The 20,784-nt window shown below is 44.9% G+C and overlaps 1 pseudogene; it reads left to right on the forward strand.

Annotated features, from left to right (window-relative positions):
- The first annotated feature begins 1,180 nt into the window (after window positions 1-1,180).
- LOC100735610 (E3 ubiquitin-protein ligase TRIM58-like) lies at window positions 1,181-19,035 on the forward strand (annotated as a pseudogene).
- Window positions 19,036-20,784: the final 1,749 nt, after the last annotated feature.

Raw genomic sequence — 20,784 nt, forward strand, 5'->3', positions numbered from 1 at the left:
ACCAAAAGCTAGAAAGACGGATGGGCTAGGAGAACAAACAGTATTTTGGTCCAGATCTTTGAAGTCAATAAAGACTCAGGACATCAGAGGATCTCTGCTGTGACATCCTATAACTTGGTGAGTTCCAGATTTTCTGACCAAGGACTTTGTGGGACTGCAGAGGAAAGTGATAAATCATACCTAGCGTGCCTAAGGATAGTCAGCAGGAGAGGGAAACCTCCCATGATTTCACATAAAGCAACTTGGTCAGGCAGTGGCCATGACACATCCAGATCACTGATACACAGAAGTACTGAGAGCTGCTGAACATGGTTTTAAGGTAATTCCTCATGAGATTTAACCAACCCTGAGAGAGAGAGCAAGAGATTGATTTTAATTAATACAGGTCTCACCCTAACTTAGTCTTGTAGAAAAGCATAACCACAAATGTGTAAAACAGTGCCATAGTAATATGCCAGCTCTAAAAGAAACTCAAACACCTTCTGCCAATTTCCAGCTTCACCAGACACTGACTACTGTTATGGATTAATGGACTGTACAGAGTTAATTTGCTGAAGTTAAATTTAAATCCTTGAACTGGAAATCTTTAGCCTAAATGAGTAAGTTCACTCAGAGTGGAAAGGGTTCCACATGAGAAGGTCTTCCACAGAGTCCTTCAAACACAGCAAGTCCAGCTTCAACTGACCACTCATCACTTACAACTACAAAACAGAGAAGTGGGAGACCTGGAGAACTTCTGAAGCTGGAGGTCAACTGCATGTGCAGGGTTAAAGCAAGGCCAGCCCTGAGAACACAAGAGGCCGAGTGAAGCCAAATAAATGAGCTGTTCCTGCTCTGAGATCACCAGGAGTCCAGGCACGCCCTCAGAGCTGAAGAACAAGGATGCTGAAATTGCCATCAGCCTCCAGATCCTGTGAGGCCACTGCTGTAGTTGAGCAGGGTGAGCAGTTCCTTTCCTGCCTTCAGTAAACAGGGCTCCACCTGTCCTCAGCTTCATCCCTTTTCTGTATTTTCCCATCCTCTCTGAATCCTCCCCCAGGAACATCAGGAGCTGCATGCTATGCTGCAGCAAGGCGCTGGGAAATACGGTTCTTTTAAGCCAGCTGTCTCCTGTCCGCAGGTCTGAACACGTGTACTTATCAGTGTATCACTCAGGTGAAGCAGAAGTGATGGAGCAGCAATGGGCTGCACATGGCTGGAGCAGGAGATCACTGCAGCTGCTGAGAATGTGGTCCCAATACCAAGTGTGAGTCCCATCTTCCCTGCTGGTTATGTGGGTCTGGGCTAAGGCACACACAGCATTGAGGGGCCTCAGCCTCAGGGTGACCCCACTGGTTCTGTTTGACCTGATTAGGCCTCCAAAACTGTTTAGTGAGTGACTCTAAGTGCTGGTCACTCTACCCAGTCCTGAGAGTGGAGCAGTGAGCAGTATAGAAACACATGTTAATACAGACACACACACACACACACACACACACACACACACACACACACACACACACACACACAGTGTCCTAATGCAGGCCATGATTTCCCAACCACTCTTCCACCCACTTTGCATTCCTTTTCCTTTTTCCTTTCATTCTATATACTCACCCTTTGCCAGGACCTCTGTCACACAGGTGGTGTGCAGAGGTTCCTAATCCTCCCTCAGCCTTACATGAGTGTCACAAGGCCGTATTCTGTGACATGTGCCACAGCCTGCCCCTCAGCCTCCCCACAGGAGGTGTAGCCTTCCTCTGAAGCGTGGCTGCCTGCTGGTGGATAAGAAGGTTGGGGTGTGACGTCAGGATTCTGTGAGCTGCCTTTCCCTGGGGTGGTGGTTGGCAGTGATATTCACTATGTATTTAATCACACCTGGTAAAGACACTGGGGAAAAAAGACTCCAGAGCCCCTTCAGAACATGGGGAGGACAGTGGCCAGTGTGCTCCAGTGACTGGAGGACTAGGAAGAAGCCACAGCACTGCGTCTTTCAGTCACTTTGTATTTGGTTTCCTCTTATATGCTTTCCTCATCTTCCTGCCCTTTGCACCCAGAGCTGTTTCTGAGACCCACAACTCTCACTTACTGCTGGGAGCAGACTGACCTGTGGTGCCCCCTCCTGCAGGCCTCCTCTGCACACTAATAACTTAGCTCAGGGTCAGTGACCCCTGATTCTGTGTTTCCAGGTGGCTTTTAGGATGCCTGTGCTGCTCCTAGTCACCTGGCAGAGGTGACCACTCTCTGGCCCCTTCTCAGCCTCCCCTGCCCCAACAGTGCAGTGCTGCGGGCTGTGCTCCTGGGTCCCTCTAGGGAACCGCTCAGCTCCCTCAGAACCCGCAAAGGGACCACAGGGACATGGCCAGGTAGTTCCCCACTGCCTCCTGCTCCTGTGAAACATGCCATGTGCATGGATCCAGCAGCTTTCTCTGAGTCCAGGGTCACACCACGACACACTTCAGGAAGCTGCCCAGTGGTGCTTACTGAACTGTGAGTGCTAATTGTTTTCCGATGAGAATTTAACCAGAAACCTGAAGTGGAGGAGCAGAGCTATCATTCCAGCACTCTGGGAGGCTGAAGCAGGAGGATCACAAGATGGAGCCCAGCCAGGGTAACTTGAAAATTTAGGAAAATCCTTCTAAGGAAACAGTGCCTGGAATGTAGCTCAGTGCAAATATCAGGACTTCCACCCCAGTACTGCAAAGAAGAAATGAATAGTCAACCTTAGAGAACTGTTCATGTTAAGGTGACTCAGCTGTTACAGGGCACTAACACTCTCAACACTGATCTCAAAAAGTGGAAGTGAAAGGCTGGCGCACTGGTGTCCTAGGCGAGGACCAGTTCCTTCTGTGGGCAGAGCTGCACGCTCAGCCTGTACTTGGGGATAAGCAGAGCCTGCTTCACAGCTGTGCTGGTCCCAGAGGGTGCACAGTAGCACTGTCACCCAGGTCGCTCCTGTCACCCTGTTCATCTGGCCACCCTGCTCACCTTGTCACCCCAGACATCTGGTCACCCCGGTGACCAAGTCCCCTGGTTCACATGCATCACGCGCGGGCGCGCGGCTGCACGAGGACGCGTGCTGCGCTGTGTACCTGGACCTGCTGCGTGCGCCCGTAAGCGTGGACTGCACACACAGGTTCTGCGCTGCCTGAGTGCGCTGCTAGACTCCGGGCCACAGGGCTCTGAGCCCCGGTGCCCTCAGTGCCGCGCCTTCCGGCCTGAGGGTGTGAGGCCCAACTGGCAGCTGGTGGCGCTGGTGGACAGCGTGCAGCGCCTATTGCTGGCCAAAGGCACCAAGGGAGATGCAGGGCTGTGCGTGAGGCATGGCCAGGAGCTCTCACTCTTCTGCAGCCTGGACAGGCACGCATTGTGCGGGGCCTGTGCCGCAGGGGAGGAGCACCGGGGACACAGCATGGTCGCGCTGCAGGAGGCTGCGGAGGAGCACAGGGTGAGGAGCAGGGGACACCGGGTGGGACTGGACAGGAGGGAATGGCAGGAGACACAGGACAGGGCAGAGCAGGGGACAGGACAGCACAATGAGGGACCTGGGCGGACAGGGCAGGGGAGGAGAGACCCACCAGAAAGGGGCTGGGAGGCCCATGGGTGAGGGAGCACTGGGGAGGGCACAGGTGGAGTCCTGCAGGGTAGGGTCCAGGTGAGAGGACAGAAGAAGCGGACTCTGTAGGGGACCAGAAGGAGAGGAGCCCAGGTGGAGGCAGTGAGGGGCTGCCAGTGCAGGGCCTCATCCTCCTTGGGGACCCCGGGGTGCCACCAAGTGAGGGAAACTGGGGTCTGGAGAGGAGCAGGAGATGGGCTGCACCCCTGATAGGAAGAGGAGAGGGGGAAAGAGAGACCTGAAGGAAAGAGGGAGAGAGCAGAGATAGCTGGTGCAGAGTGAGCCAGGCTGGGTCTGCTCCAAGCAGATCTGGACTCACACCCTTCTCGGAGAAGTGCTTGTTGTTGGAGAATTTGGCCCTGAAGGGCACACCTGTGACACTGGAATTCTCCCTTCCTACTAGAGCACCTCAGATGTCCCAGAACACATTCTAAACCCACCTGGGACAGGGAAACCGAAGAAGAGGCCGAAACCCTCTTCACAGACACTTTTAACTAAAGAACCACGTTGTGCTATAATAAACTGCACACACCAGCTCTGTTAGAAATTCCATTACTTTATGCTTTTTACTTGGTTTAAACTAAGGATTGGGGTATCTTACATCAACAACCTCGCTGGAGCTTCCTAGGAGTGCCTCTCAGTTTTTCTTAGTGATTTCTGTTGTCTTCTGCAAAAGTCAGGCAGGAAGTTCTGGGTAGATCTCCGAAGTGGGCTCCTGCATGTGGGAGGAGACAGGGGAGATCCTGGGAGTCAGGAGGGGCAGACTGAGGTTTTCCGGTGCACAGTGGCAGGGCAGGACTTTATGTCCAAAAGACCTGACTTCTTGAAGAAAGGAGATCTCCAGGTTAAGTATGTTTTCTGGAGGTTTGGGCACAGAAAGGAACTAAGGTAGTTTTTCCTGCATGGTGGGTTTACAGTTTTAGCCTTGAAAGTCAAATATTTTCAAGACATCAATAAACCTTGTCTAAAAGGACTCAGTCATCAACGTTCTCTATCATTAGAGGACATACAGTGCTTGAAGGGTCACACAATTTCTAGGAATATGATTGGCTTTATCAGCCCTAGAGGAAGCTTAGCCTTGATGTGGATTTCCAAAAAACAGTAGATCTCTGTGTTCAGGGAGGCTTCTTATTTACCTCCTCTGATGCAGGGGAGATGCCCTTACAGCCCGGGAGTGTGGAACCCCTAAAGTGCTGTGGGAAATGGGAGAAGCTGGTGAGGCAAGGACCCTGATTTCCTTTAAGTTCTGCTATTATAGGCAAGGCCAGAATAGATTCCATAACTGCTCTCTGTATTTCACAGGCTCCTTAGCTAAACAGGACTAAGTATCACCTGAGTCCTCACCTGGCCTGTCCAGAGGCCTGGGCCCTGGGATACAGTCCTGATGCTCTGGTGGAAAGCAGACCTGGGGTCCCTAAAATTAGCTGGATCCCATTGTTCTGGAAGACAGGGCATGGGTTCTCACTTCCTCGTTTTCACTGACAATCTCTGATCTGAGGGAGCTTTTGTCCATTTAAAGTGTCACAGTTCCCCATTCCTTGCAGTAACCAAACAAATGTCACAGATTCTCAGATGTCACTGTGGATAACAGAATTGTTATGCCACCCTTTTAAAAGCAGATGGCCTGTATGTAGGCCTGATTGCATAGCTCTGCTGATAGAACTTTTATTTTTATTAGTAAAGATGATTTTCTCTGTATCTATGGGTGCTTACCATAAATAATCCATGCACTTGCCTCTAGCATCGTGGAAGGAAGATTTAATTTCTGTTGTGTTATCATTTTCTCTTTTTGTTAAATTTTCAGAATGGTATATATTTTTTGTTGAAAATGCTCAGCATATTTGTTCTGGCTAAGTAATATGAGTAATGCTATTAAAATAAACTGTTTTCTTAACCTATGTAATAATCATCATGCAGTCCAGCACCACAAGATAGCATTTCATCTAATGACATCCTTTATCTCACTTAGGTTTTATATATTCATTATAAAACTTTTTATAACTTGGCACTAAATTTTATAAAACATGTTTAACTTGAGATTATAACTGTATTTTGTTATATATGCTCCCTCCCATTCATATACTCTATTGTTAATAATAAGTACTTTGTGTTTCCTGTCATAACGCTTGGTGGATCACAGTGCTACTGCTGTACATGGTGCAGTAAGTGTACCTCTAGACAAGTCTATATGTCTTTGTTGAAATGCAATTGTGTTTAATTTACTTGCCAATGAGCGGAGTTTCCCAGGCTGTCCAGGAGCATTCTGAGATCTCTGTCTTCTTGGTCAGGTGGTCTAGGTGCCAGAACTTTTTATTTTATTTTATTTTATTTTATTTTATTTTATTTAAAAGGAAAAAGAGAAAAACACAAAACAAAACAAAGCAGTGTAAGGGTACAAGTAACACAGAACTACAAAAAAACAAACAAACAACAAAAAACAAACAAACAAAAAAAAAACAAAAAAAAAAACAGTAAGAAATCACCAGTTAATATATTACATATTATCGTCTTAGAGATAGTTGGTCAAATCACAGTATCAAAGCATACAAAGTGGACATTCAAACAGTGAGACTGCAAATAGTTGTGTTCAATGATCCAAACAAAAACATTAATATGGTCAGCTATTTAACACCCCTAAACACACTTGCTGTTGTATCCTTTAGAGCTCTTTTTTTCCCTCTTTTTTACAACAAAATTTACACATTTTGGGTTTTATTACTCCTTAGTTCTTATTACTTTTCTGGGTGGGGAGAGAATAAGGTCAAATATGGAAAAACAGAGCTGTCAGTCAAAACCAAGGATAGACATAGCACATGATGTAAAACAGAGTACAAGGTTATCAACAATGGTTATCAACAATGTCTCTTGTTTCCTTAAAAATAATTGTCTATCTCATTAGATATTATCAAGTTGAACAAAACAGTAGAGAATAAGACCAATAAAACTTAAGCATTGTAAACATTACAGGACTTCCAAAGGAGACAATAGTCAAACCAGAATGGGCATCTTAGTGAATCTCATTGCCTTCAAAGTAGTTGCCTATACCCTCAAACTTGATACTATCATACAGAATGGAACAGAGTCTAATCAGTCAAAACAAGATCGTGGGAGTATTACAGGACTTCAAAACAAGTTAATAGGAAATCAAAAAAAGTTACTATTATATATCCTGCTAATTTTTTTAAATTTCCCCTTAATTAAAACAAACATAAGAATTAAATAAATAATTTTTTTAAAGAATAAGGGAGATTAAGAGATAAAACAGGACATAACAATATAGCAATACAGGTCAAAGCATGACTGTTTCAGCAACCTAGTGCTTCACCGCCAAATAACCGGACTTAATAGTAGTTACCATTGTGTATATCTTTTTCCTTGAAATATTTGAATAAAACTTCATATACTATAGCTTCAAATATTTCCATATCAAGAAGCCCAGAATATAGCCTTTCCAATTAATAAGTGAAAACTTTATAAGGATCCAAGGCCACATATTGGAGAATCATGATTACCACATATTTTTATATATTTGATTCATTACTTACATTAGGGAAACTATTCGGTATTCACACATGCGAGATTGGTTTATTTCACTTATGAGTATGGTCTCAAGCTGCACCCATTTATTGATAAATATCTCAATGTGATCCTTCTTTATAGATGAATAATACTCCATTGAAGAGAAATACCACAACTTTTTTATCCATTTCTCAGTTGAAGGACACTTGGGTTGTTTCCAAGATCTGGCGATTACAAATTGTGCTGCTATAAACATAGGTGCGCATATATCACTGTGGTATGATGCTTTCAGTTCTTCTGGGAATATGCCTAGAAGTGGAATAGCTGGAATAAATGGGACTTCCAATCCCAGCTTTTTGAGAAATCTCCAGACTGACCTCCACAAAGGCTGCACCAGTCTACACTCCCACCAACAGTGTAGGAGAGTTCCTTTTTCCCCACAGCCTCTCCAGCATTTTTTTTGTTGTTGTTGTTGTTGTTGGTTTTCTTGATCCTGGCCATTCTTTCAGGAGTAAGATGGAATCCCATTGTGGTTTTAATTTGCATTTCTCTAATGACCAATGATGATGAACATTTTTTCATGTATTTATTTGCCATTTGCATTTCTTCATCTGAGAAGTGTGTATTCATCTCAGTTGCCCATTTTTGGATTGGATCTTTGAATTTTGGGGATCTGAGTTTTTTTTAATTCTTTATGTGTTTTAGACAAGAGTCCCTTGTCTGAAAGAGAGTTCACTAAAATCTTTTCCCAGTTTGTGGGTTTTCTTTTCACTATGCTGGAGATTTCTTTTGACATGCAGAAACTTTTTAATAAGAAGTGGTCCAGTTATTGATTCTGGGAAGTATTTCCTGTGCGGTTTGAGTCCTGTTCATGAATTCTCTACCTACTCCTGTGTCTTCAAGGTTTCTACCCAATTTGTCTTCCAATAGATTTAGTGTTTCTCTTTTAATATTCAGATCTTTGACCCATTTAGATTTTAATTTAGTACATGGAGATAGACATGGGTCTAGCTTTAGTTTTCAGCAAATGGAGAGCCAGTTTTTCCAGCACCATTTATTAAAGAGACTGCTGTTCTTCCAGTGAACCTGCTTGGCTCCTTTATCAAAAATAAGGTGGTTGAGTGTGTTTGTAATTGTGGTTGTATCTTCTAATCTATTCCATTGATCTTCAGCTCTGTTTTGATTCCAATACCATGTTGATTTTACTACTGTTGCTTTGTACTATAACTTCAAGTCAGGGATTGTGATGCCTCCTGCTTTGTCTTTGCTGCTTAGAATTGCCTTTGCGATTCTAGGTCTCTTCTGGTTCCAGATGAAATTTAGGAGTGATTTCTCCAGATCTATAAGGTATGTTGACAGTATTTTTATTGGGATTGCATTGAATCTGTATAACAGTTTGGGAGAATGGCCATTTTCACAATGTTTATTCTTCCTATCCATGAGCAAGGGATGTCTTTCCATTTTCTGAGATCATCTTCAATTTCTTTTTTCAGTGTATTATAATTTTCCCTGTATAAGTCTTTCACTTCTTTAGTAAGAGTAATTCCAAAATATTTCATTTTTTTGCTTGCTAATGTGAAGAGTGTAGTTTCCCTTATTTCCCTCTCTGTGATTTTGTTGTTCGTGTATAGGAATGCTATTGATTTCTGAGTATTGATTTTGTATCCAGCCACATTACTGAATTTATTTATTGCATTTAAGAGTCTTTCCATGGAGTTTAGGGGGTCTTCTATGTAGAGTATCATGTCATCTGCAAACAATGATAATTTAACTTCTTTTTTTCCTATCTTTACCCCTTTTATTTCTCTCTCTTGCCAAATTGCTCTGGCTAGTACTTCCAGTACTATATTAAATAGGAGTGGTGATAAAGGACATCCTTGTCTTGTGCCTGATTTTAAAGTAAAGGCTTTCAATTTTTGGCCATTTAGTATGATGCTGGCTGTTGGTTTGTCATAAATGGCCTTTATTATACTGAGGTAAAAACTATCTATTCCAATTTTCTCTAAAGTTCTTATCATGAATAAATGTTGCACCTTATCGAAGGCTTTTTCAGCATCTATAGTAATGATCATGTGATTCATATTTTTGGCTTTAATGATATGGTGGATTACATTTATTGATTTATGTATGTTGAACTGTCCTTGCATTCCTGGGATGAATCCCACTTGGTCATGGTGTATAATCTCATTGATTATTTGCTGCATCCTATTTAACAATATTTTATTGAGGATTTTTCATCTGTGTTCATTAGGGAGATCGGTCTATAGTTCTCATTTTTAGTTGGGTCTTTCTCAGGTTTTGGTACTAGAGTAATATTTGCTTCCAGGAATGACTTGGGAAGGATTGCTTCCCTCTCAATTTCATTGAATGTTTTGAAGAGTGTCGGCATTAGGTCTTCTTTGTATTTTGTTTAGAATTCTGCAGTGAATCCATCTGGGCCTGGGCTCTTCTTGGTGGGTAAGGACTTAAATACATTTTCAATTTCATTAACATAGATTGGGTTATTCAACAGTGTTACTTCCTCTTGATCTAGCTTTGGTACTTCATATGTTTCTAAGAATCTGTCTATTTCTTCTTTGTTATCAAACTTTTGAGAGTAGAGGTTTTCGAAATAGGTATTGATTATCTTCTGTATTTCTATTGGGTCTGTAGTGATTGCACCTTGTTCATTTCTTATTGCATGAATTTGAGCTTTTCTTCCTTTTTTTGATAATGTTGGCTAGGGGCTTATCGATTTTATTTACTTTTTAAAGAACCAACTCTTTGATTCATTGATTTTTTGGGTTGTTTTCTTAGTCTCTATTGCATTGATTTCTGCTCTGATTTTTATAATTTCCTCTCTTCTTTTGGCTTTGGGCTTGAACTTGCTCTTCTTTTTTCTAGCTGTTTGAGGTGTAGCATCAAGTTATTTATTTGTATTCGTTCTGTTTTCCTGAGGTGGGAACTCAGTGCAATAAATTTTCCTCTGAGGATGGCTTTCATTGCATCCCACAAATTCCGGTAAGTTGTATCTGCATTTTCATTTTCTTTTAGGTATTGTTTAATTTCTTCTTTAATTTCTTCTGTGATCCACTGATTACTCAAGAGTGTGTTATTCAGTTTCCATGTGTTTGCGGGATTTTTGCAGTATCTTTTATCATTAATTTCTAATTTCAGAGCGCTATGATCTGATAACATGCAGGGGATGATTTCAACTCTTTTGCATTTGTTTAAATATGTTCTGTGAGCTAATATATGGTCTATTTTAGGGAATGATCCATGTACTGCTGAGAAGAATGTGTATTCTGATGTTGTTGGGTGGAACATTCTGTATATGTCTATCAAATCCATTTGTTGGCAGGTGTGATTCAGTTCTGTTATTTCTTTGCTCATTTTCTGTCTGGTTGATCTGTCCCTTGGTGTCAATGGCGTATTGAGGTCTCCTGTTACAATTGTGTTACTGATAATTTGAGTTTTCATTTCTGATAATAGTTATTTTATATAACTGGGTGCTCTCGAGTTTGGTGCATATATATTTAAGACAGTTGTCTCTTCCTTTTGGAGTTTTTCCCTTACAAGTATGTAGTGATCTTCTTTGTCCTTTATGGTCATTGTTGGTTTAAAGTTCATGTTGTCTGCAAACAAAATGCCTACTCCTGCCTTTTTTTGGATTCCTGCTGCATGAAGTATTGTTTTCCGTCCTTTGACTTTCAGTCTTTGAGTATCCTTCTGGGTTAGATGGGTTTCCTGTAAACAGCATATGGTTCGATTTTGTTTCTTGATCCATTCTGCTAGTCTGTTTCTTTTGATTGGTGCATTGAAACCATTTACATTAATGGTTATTACTGTTAAATGCTGGTTTATTGTTGACATGTTATCTCTCTGCTGTTGCATCTTTATCTTTCTGTTCTGTTTAATTATCTGCTTTGCTTAGTGCTTTTTTCCTTTGTGTATCTAAACTGTCTTTCAACATTTTTTGCAGGGTTGGCTTGGTGTTCATGAAGTTCTTCAGCTGTTCTTTGTCATGGAAGTATCGTATTTCACCATCAATCTTGAATGATAGTTTTGCAGGATACATCAGTCTAGGTTGGAAATCATTTTGCTTTAGGATCTGGAATACTTCACTCTATGCTCTTCTTGGCTTTATTGTTTGTGCTGAGAAGTCTGCTGTGATTCTGATAGGTTTTCCTTTATAAGTGATCTGTCTTTTCTCTCTGACAGCTTTTAATAATCTATTCTTGTGTTGGATTTCTGGGATGGTGATTATTATATATCTGGGTGTAGTTTTATTTTGGTTATGACTATTTGAAGTTCTATATGCTTCACTGATCCTGATGTCGGTTTCTGATCTCATGCTTGGGAAATTTTCAGCTATTACTTCTCTAAATATCATCTTGACATCCTTTATGTTGTCTCCTTCATTTTCATTAATCCCTATCATTCTTATGTTATTCTTCTTTGCATCATCTTGCATTTGTTGAATTGTTGTTTCCTGATTCCTTGTTATTTTTAAAAGATCGTTCCTTTCCTGTTCGCTAGCTGCAATCCTGTCTTCAAGGTCTGAAATTCTATCTTCAGTTTCATTAAGGCAGTTTTTACAACTTTCAGTGGAGTTTTTTTTTTTATTTCCTGTATATCTTTGTGCATCTGCATTATGTATTCTGTTTGTTTCTTATATTGCTCATCTAGGAATTCTATCTTTTTATTTAGTTCCTCCAATTTTTTATCTGTGTTTTCTTTAGATATATTCAGAATCTTTTTCATTTCTTTCATCATTTCTTCTTTTACCTGGGAGATTATTTCAAGTTTGAATTTCTTTAAAGCTTCCTGGGGTTGCTTGTTAATTTCAGTAACTATTGTGTCCGATATTTGAGGTGAATGGCATATATTTTCTTCTACATACATTGCTCCTAGGGTTTCTTGAGATGGGCTGGAGGTTTGAGGTTGTGATTTGGTCTTTCATTTTGTCATTTTCCTGTATTTCTGTGTTTCAAGTGTTATTTGAAAGCTTCTTCCGGATCTGTTGGTAATCCCCTTCTATGTTTGCAGCTACTGAGACTCTGGCACCACACTACTCTAAGCCACTGGGCTTGCAGAACCAATGGCCCTCTTCTGCCTGCTCAGAACTCCGCAGTTCCAGACAAGCTGGGCCTCAGGGACACTGTGCGCCCACCTGCCCGTTGGAAGCTCCACAGCTCTCCAATCGCAGCCGGGATGTGGAGGCAGATGTAGAGGCCCCAAACCCACCTCTCCACTTCACTACACATAGAAGCCTGGAGGGACCCAAACAGTCTGGGCTCTGGGCAGAGTGCGCTGAGCACTCACCACAGGTGGCAGGGCCTCCAGAACCCGCGATGCTCCACCACCCATGGAGACATCCACAGTCCTCCAGACACATGGGGAGGCTGATGCAGGCACCCCAGATCCGCCCAGCCCCTCCTCTGCATACCGATGGCTAGGTGTGGGGGCTAGGTGCCAGATCTTGAAGGTATGAGTGACGGCCTCTCTGTGTCCTCCTGAGCAGATTAAGCTGCAGCTGGCCCTGGAGGCAATAAGGAAGGAGGAGCAAGAGGTGTCTGCACAGGAGGTGACCATGAGGAAGAGGATCCTGGTGTAGAAAGTGAGCTGGCCCTGGGCTCCCAAGCTCACTGGAGCTGGGCCCAGTCTTCCTGCAGGCTTCTGTCCTGTCCTGAATCACGGCCCATTCTGATCCCAATCCCCTCCAATGCTGCTCTGATTCCTACTTCCTACCTTCATGAACACGGCTCATGGTTCACTGCACATCATGGCTTTACTCTCTAGTCTTACAGTGAGATTCACTGGTGTGTGCCTGCCCACTAGTGCATGTTGCAGTTAATAAACCTGTTAGAAGGAGGAACAGATGGCGTACCTTGCACTGATCCCTTTTCTTCTTCACACTATCAGCCCTTTTATTCCCTTACCTGTTTCATTCACAAACACACATAGACACACACAGACACACAGACACCTTCACACACAGGCACATATGTCCTCAGCTTTAGGGGATTTTGCCCTGTTTTCAAGGGCATTTTTCTCCTTCTGTAGCAAAGTACCTGCCTTTGGTCTACTGAGAAATTTCAGTTGACCAGAGATTTCAGAGATTCAGGTAGAAAGCAATCAAATAGTCAGAAGCTAAGTCTGAAGGAGGCCTGAGTGGCTTTCAGATTTTTTTTTTGACTCTGCAGAGAACATTAATCAACATTAGGGTTAAGGTTAAGGGTATGATTGGGGGTAGGTTATATTAGGGTTAAGACTAATTTTAGGATTAGGGTTATGTTGATGTTAAGATTAGCATTCAGGGTTAGGTTAGCCTTAGTGCTGCTTTTCCTTGCTGGAAGTTCTGCAGATTTTAAAGATGTAAGGAGGTGTCCTGTGCACCTGGCATCTCTGGTGAGGAGTAGGAAACTGTGCAATTCCCCCATTGTTCTGGGCAGTGGCCACATCTCACTAGGCTGTGATGCATACAGGGACTCTGTGGGTGCATTGTACACACAGTGTTTTACGGGGTTTCTCATATAGGAGGATAATTATAGAATATTTCTCTTTTTCTTTTCTTTAAGAAACCAATGCTTCTTATTTTTCATGTTTTCTTATTCCTCCATTTTGTCCTAAAAATGTAATTTAAACAGCCTGAAATTTTCATAGAGAACAAAGTTGCTAAATTTCTGTCTTCTGGTGTCTTATCTTTCCAAAGTGCTATGTCTAGTTAAATTCAAACAGTGATTCACAATTTGTGTTTTTTTCAGGCTAACAAATCCAAGTGTGGTTTCAAAGACTCTCCTGAGCACATATTTATGAAATTTGGTTCCTGGTATTAAGCATATCTTTTCCTAGATTTTAAAAATACTCTGCTGCCCATTCTAATATAGAGGAGATTCTAAGTTTTTCAAGGTCCTTTAAACACATGTATGTTTCCTGCAGACACAGCATCTCAGTGATCCTTGTACAGTAAGCATGGTTTTCATAAACATGAACTCTGAATTCCACAGAAGCTCCCACAGATATAACTGCAGTCCTCAGGAGATGGAAGGTTAGAGTAACCCTTCTCCCTGTACCACCCTTCCTGACCCGCAGCTCTGCTGCTTCCTGATGGCTGGGTTGTGAGCCTCTTAGCAGAAGCACATACTCTTACATAAAAAAATACAATAGAATATGAGTTTTGGGGAATCCAGGGAGCTCAAAAGTCTCCGAGAGCTAAGATCATGAATTTTCCAGATCAATGAATTTATTGGGTTTCTAAACAAAGGAAGGGTATCCTGAGGTAAGGTGCAAACTGAGCAGGACCTTGGCAAATTTAGACCAAATATATCTCCAAAGCAGTCAATTTTGCCAGCTGAGAGACCTGTCCTATCTCTAACACTGACATTTACAACAGGAGCAAAATGACTGAAGCTGCAGTCTTATTTTTTAAATTGGAGGAAGACTTAGGTGTCTTAAGATGTGATCTCATCTTGCCTTCTGAGGTGTCACAGTGTCACAGACCAATACAGAACCCTACTGTCACCACTGAAGTGGAGAGTTACAATTACTGCACACTAGTCATGGCACTTTGAACAAATCATCTGGGGCTGGGAGAGACTCATGAGTAAATGTGGAAAGCCAGTTGATTAATGTTAAATCTTGCTCAGAGCCACTTTGTCATGGTCTCCATCCCAAAGACATCACCTTTATAGAGGGTTGGTAGGCACCTTACAGAGCTCCAGGGTTGGGACAGCACCTTCTTCAGCTCCTGTCCTACTGTCCTCTGTATTGACAGAAGAAAGTGGAGATGCAGAGACAATGATTCCAGCTTGAGTTTGACAAGCACCATGGCTCTCTGGCTCTGGAGGAGTAGCTGGAGCTGTTGACAGCTGGAGGAGGAGGAGCAGGCCACCCTGCAGAGACTGTGGGACAGCAGGTTCAGGCTGTCTCAGCACAGCAAGGCCCTGAAGGAGGTAGCTGAGGAACCAGAGTAGCAGAGCCAACACCCAGCCCTGCGTCTGCTGGAGGTGAGGTGGGGGGAGGTGACAGATGCTCAGCACTTTGGAGCAGATCCCTTGTCCCCTCCAGGTTTATCATATTGGATCACAATTTCCAGTAGCTTCTAAAGAGATTTCCATTTCCTGTCACCATCCTCAGGCCTGATACCCACTTTTCCATTCCATGTAGGATGTGAGTGAGGTCTTGAGCTGATATGTTTCCTTCCCCTGTGACCCATCTAGGATCAGGCAGAGACCATGGTGGGGAGCAAGGTCAGTTGGAAGCTCCCTAATGCCTGTGGGTGCTGTGTCCTTTGCAGAAGCAAGGGTGTCTCATGGCTGGAACTTGAGCTCATCCGTCTGGAGCTGAGAACTGTGTGCTGCATCCCAGGATGAGAGACATGTTGAGGAGGTTCCAAGGTAGTTGGCTGGGGTCTGCCTGTCACTGCCCATGGTCACACGTCACTCAGCTTCAGTGACAAACAGGGATGCCTTCATGGCAGGTTCCCCATCTCCTATAGTCAGTACAACACAGAGGGTGCATGTAGTCAGCTCCCAGGGATCCTCACCTGGGTTTAACTCACTTCCTTTTGTCATGATCAACCCAGTGGCAATACTGGATCTGAATGACTGGGATGACCAGGTCCCTCATGGCTGCCCTACTTCAGGGGCCAGGGCCAGCAGGAGAGGGTGTGTGCTGTTAACCTAGCTATGTCTAGTTGCCTGCAGGCCTTCTTTGAGGTCACTTGCATTGCTAGAGCAATTTAAAGAACCCTTCATTTTAGTCTCTTGTTATGGAAGACATTATGCTGCTGGGTTTAGACCAGCAGCTGCCTGGAGCTCCTGTACTCATCATCCTGCAGTCCTCAGTCCTTGTATTTTTTAGAGAAGCTTCCTGTGCAGGCAGATTGGATGACCTATCTCCTGACTGTCTGGAATCCCCTGTAGCTATTCTTGTAGCTACAGATTTCATTTTGAGATAACATTACATCATGTAGAGTCCTAACCTTATTTCAAGGCTTACCTTGATATATTTTGAAATATTATCACTGCAGTGCTCTTGTATGTTGGTAGTCTTTGGAACATATTATGTTGCTCAGTGTGCAGCATGCTGGTTCAATAGTGCTATTGAATCTGCTTCCACCTTAGAGAGTAAGCTTACACAGAGTTGAGTGAATGCTGGCAGTGGGCTGGACGTTTTACTTTTTAAGGAGAAATTCTAAGTCATTCTCTGTGAGCTTAATGACTGAATTTTCTGCCCCTCCATAGTCCCTGAGGAAGAGGTTATATGATAGAAGTTCTAAACCTCTAACCACTTCTTGGGTTCCCTAGCTAACAGTCCCTTTTTGAGGCCTTCTGAAGCCTTGGCACTTGTTCCCTCACACTCTTACCTCTCTGGAGGTGCAAAGATTCTCCTGCATGTGTGAGTCTCCTGTGCTTTAGGAGTTTGACTGTGTTGGAGACCTAATGTACACTTCACAGTAGCACAGTGACTGGTGTGCTACTTCTAAGGCAATGCACACAGAATTGAACACACTAGAGGTGGTGGAGGAACTCAGGAGTATTTTCCACATTTTAGATCACAAGAACTAACATCATAAACCAAAATGGTGGCCCACATGTTATAATCCTAGCACTGAGGGAGCTGAGGTAGGAGGACTGAAAGATTGAATCTTACCTGGGCAACTTCCCAGGAACCACCCTCCACATAGAATAAAAATGGTTTTGGGATGTAGCAATGTGGGAGAGCACTCTTGGGTTTAATCCCCAGTGTTCACACACACACACTCTCTCTCTCTCACACACACACACACACACACACACACACACACACACACACACACCAACAATAACAACAAGCACACAAGAACAACAACAGCAACAAAAAGCCTGGCACCCTGAGGTTCCTGCTCACATTGGTGGGTGAAGCTGCAGGTGAGGCAGGAGGGGGATGGCCTTGGACACAGGAACGAGGATGTTACTGCAGTGCTGAATGCTGATTATTCGTGCATCAGGCAGGCACATGTGTTCACAGACATGTAGTTCAGAATGCTTTAGCCTGAGGTTTGCCTTGAAATCATCTGGCAAGGGAGTGGAGCTTAATTAAAGCAGAGGTGGATTAAGTGAATGACACTAGATGCTGAGGTCAGCCAAGAGAGTGGCAAGGCCTGGAGCAGAGACCTGAGGTTCCTGGTGATGGTGGGGCCCAGGAGAATGAAGAAGAGCAGGGAGACCAAGGGAGAGGTGGGAGATGGTATCTCCAGACAAGGACCTGCCCATTAAGGCTTTAAGTGTAGAAAAGCAGGAAAATTCTGACAAGTGGGCATTGTCCACATGGAGGTCATGGGCACTGGCCTGCTGTCCGGTCCCATGAGGGACAGCTGAGCCTAGGAGAGGAGGAGGAGGAGCAAGGCAGTGCCTGTAATTCCAGTCCCCTGGAGGCTGTGAAGTGAGGAGTACAAGTGTGAGCCCAGCCCTGACAACTTAGTGACTTAGTGACAGTATTTCACAAACCTTTTTACAAAGAAGAGTGGAAGCCAGGATGCAGCTTAGTGCAAAGGCCTTGGGTTCAGTTCAGTCATACACACACACACACACACACACACACATACACACACACACACATACACACACACACACACACACACAAACACACACGCACACACACACACACATACACACGTAAGAATACATATAGTAGCAGGAGTAATGATAGTGTATTTGTTCTGACATTAGAAGTTAAAGTTCATTCATTGATTTATTGCTTTTGGACATGAAGGGGGAAGTGTCTCCTGGTATTCGAAGCAAACCTCTAAGCTTGTGTTTGTTAGGAAGGAATCTGGGGTGCATCGGTCTTCCTGGGACTTTATTGGGCAACAGTAAGGTGTTTCGTTTTTTTCTTTTGGTAAAGTAACAAAGGTTCACTGCTTAACAAAGGTTCACTGCTTAACAAAGGTAAAGTATCACAGGTTCACTGCTTCAGACCACACCCACTCCCAGGCTCTCTGATCTACAGTACGGGCATCCAGGGTTGGTTAGCCCTGTCTTCTGAGTGGGGTTTTCTGAGGTCAGACCGTTCTCTGGCTGAGTTTAGATATAAATGTAGAGGATGGAGCAGCTCCCAGGCTGTACATGGGCAAAGGTCCAATAGCTGAGCCTGGATCTGGGCCACTATGAACTCAGGGCCTGGGCCTCCTCCTGCATGACCTGGTGGTGACATTGGCCTGAGCCAGCCATCCCTGGTGTGGCCTGTGCTCTGTATCGGCATAGCAGTTTGCGGGGCCTGTGTTCTCCAGAGCTGACTGGTGAGGACACAGGTCCCTGCGTGGCTCCCTCAGGGCTCCCAGCTGCTCACCATTCTCCACATTCCCTCTTGTAGTGGACCTCAAGATGGACCCCAGCACAGCACACCGCAGCCTGCTGCTGATAGCCGACCTTCATTCAGTGTGGGAAGGGGAGCTCTGGAGGGCCGTCCCTGGGAACCCTGAGTGGTTCAACACCTGGCCCTGTGTGCTGGGCCTGCAGAGTTTCTCCTCAGGCCGGCACTACTGGGAGGTGGTGGTGGGCGAGAGTGCTGAGTGGGTCCTGGGCCTGTGCAGAGACACGCTACCCAGGAAGGATGAGGCCACTTCGTCCCCTGAGAATGGCACGTGAGCGCTGTAGCTGCTGCGGGGCGCCAATTACATGGTGCTGGGCTCACTGTCTTTGCCACCACTGCAACTGTGCAGGCCGGGCTGTGTGGGGCTCTTCCTGGACTGTGGGATCCGGTAGGTCTCCTTCTATGATGCCACTCATGGGTCACACATCTGCACCTTTCACCAGCTTTTCTCTGGAGTCCTGTGGCCCTACTTCTTCATCTGTGTCACGAACCCACTGGTTTTGCCCCCTGGGCCAGAGGCAGAGTTGGAAAGTGGGGCATCCTGGGCCCTTCCAGACCCTGATGGTCCTGAGATGCCTGCCTGAGGACTGGTTGAGGCCTTCAAGGTCCTGGGGGGGGGAAGGCTGTGGACTCCTAGAGAGACCAGGCTGCACCTGAGTGGGTCTGGGAAGTGTCCTCATGGGACAGAGAAGGCGTGGAGGAAGCGGGCAGGAGGAGGAGTTTGGAAACAGCACTGTCCACAAACCCTACTTCTGGATGGCTCCACATGCATTGCTGATGGGTTGTCTTTCAAATTAAGGACCTGCAATGAGATAACACCCTGAAACCTGCATATTAACATCCCATTCTGTTTGCCGTCCTTCCTTTCACAGTATTGTACCCAATAACAGTCAGGAGCGGCCGCTCCTTAGGCTGCTCAGCACAATCTCCTTAGCAGGCACTGCAGCGACCAGTTGGTCCTTCCCAGTCTTTTTCTGTCCTGGTCAGAGGCTCAGGTGGGAAAATCTAGGAAGGTGAAAGCTGAGCACTGTGTTCAGGCAAAAGAAGACAAACACGAGAGAACACTGAAGAGGAAAGTGCTGCAAAAAGAAGAGCTGGGAAGAGTGCCCCTGGGTCAGTTAGAGCTGGAGAGGGCCAGCGGGGAGGCCCACATGCAAGAGCTGAGTGACCACTGCCCTTGCTGTCCTTTCTGACCTCAGATCAAATCCCCGTTCCACCTCTGCTGCAGATGGTGTCAGGTGTCTGGGAGCAGCTTCCCAGCCTTGCCCGGGTTAACTCCTCTCTGCATTGGACCGGTCACGCAGTCGCCAGCCACAGAGCCATGCCCTCACCCCGGCCTCCATCTGAGTCTGTTCCAGACCAGATTCCTAACTGTGGGTCTCAGTGTCCTCTGCCCTCCCCTCCCATTCACATGCTCCCCTCTGTCTGTCTGTCTCTGTCCCTCCCTGACCCCCTAGCTCTTCCTTTCAGCAGCTCCCTCAGCCTCCAAGCAGAGCTCTTTCCAGCCTTGCCCTGCAGACCCCAGCACTCTCATCCACCCTTATCTCCTGCAGGAGGCGCTTTCCCCAGGAACCAGGCATCACCTCTCATGTGCTGTGTTGTTCTCTTATTCATTCATTTTTTAACTTATTTATTGGTGTCCTTGTCCTGGTGTGGCAGGCTGTAAGCACCCTGAGGAGAAGGATATTTGTCTGTTGACCAGAGTGTTTGGCAGCATATGCCAAGGCCCTCGGGGTCTTACATATGCTTATCTCTGAATGCACATTTGTTGAATGAATAAATGATGGGTACTCTGAAAAGCAGAATTAAATGTAGACATAAAGCGTTTGTGAAGTGTGACACATCATGATGACACTGTTTTTAGTGGTCACTGGACAACTGCTCTGTGGTTGACTTTAATGCCATGTGCTAAGTGAGTAAAGTGGCTGTTAGATACAGAGATGATTGAAATAGAAGCCAGCTGTGAAGAGGTGCCCAGTTCTAGTGCTGTGAGGACAGTGTGTGTCTGGGGCAGTGCCAGGCTCCTGTCGCTGTGGCTTCCTGTGGCACCAGTGTGACACCATGGAATCACACATGGCTTTCTGCTTTCAGGCTGCCCCTTGAGAGGTCACACTGGCTAGTTCTCTAGCTTCTCATTTTTATTAAAAGTGGCTCAGAGTTCCTGTGTCTGTCTGCATCTGAACTGTGGGGAACCCCATGCCCCATATACCAGGAGGAACACACCCTGCAGAGAAAGAAGTCTCAGTCATTTCCTCCCTACCTCCTCCTCCCCTCTGCACACCACGTTATTATGTCTTGGGGTTTTCCAGGCACCCCTTTATGAATTTTATCCA

This window comes from Cavia porcellus, unplaced genomic scaffold, assembly GCF_034190915.1.
Source record: "Cavia porcellus strain 051 isolate PalLab524CR breed Dunkin Hartley unplaced genomic scaffold, mCavPor4.1 scaffold_2, whole genome shotgun sequence".
NCBI classification, from domain to species: Eukaryota; Metazoa; Chordata; class Mammalia; order Rodentia; family Caviidae; genus Cavia; species Cavia porcellus.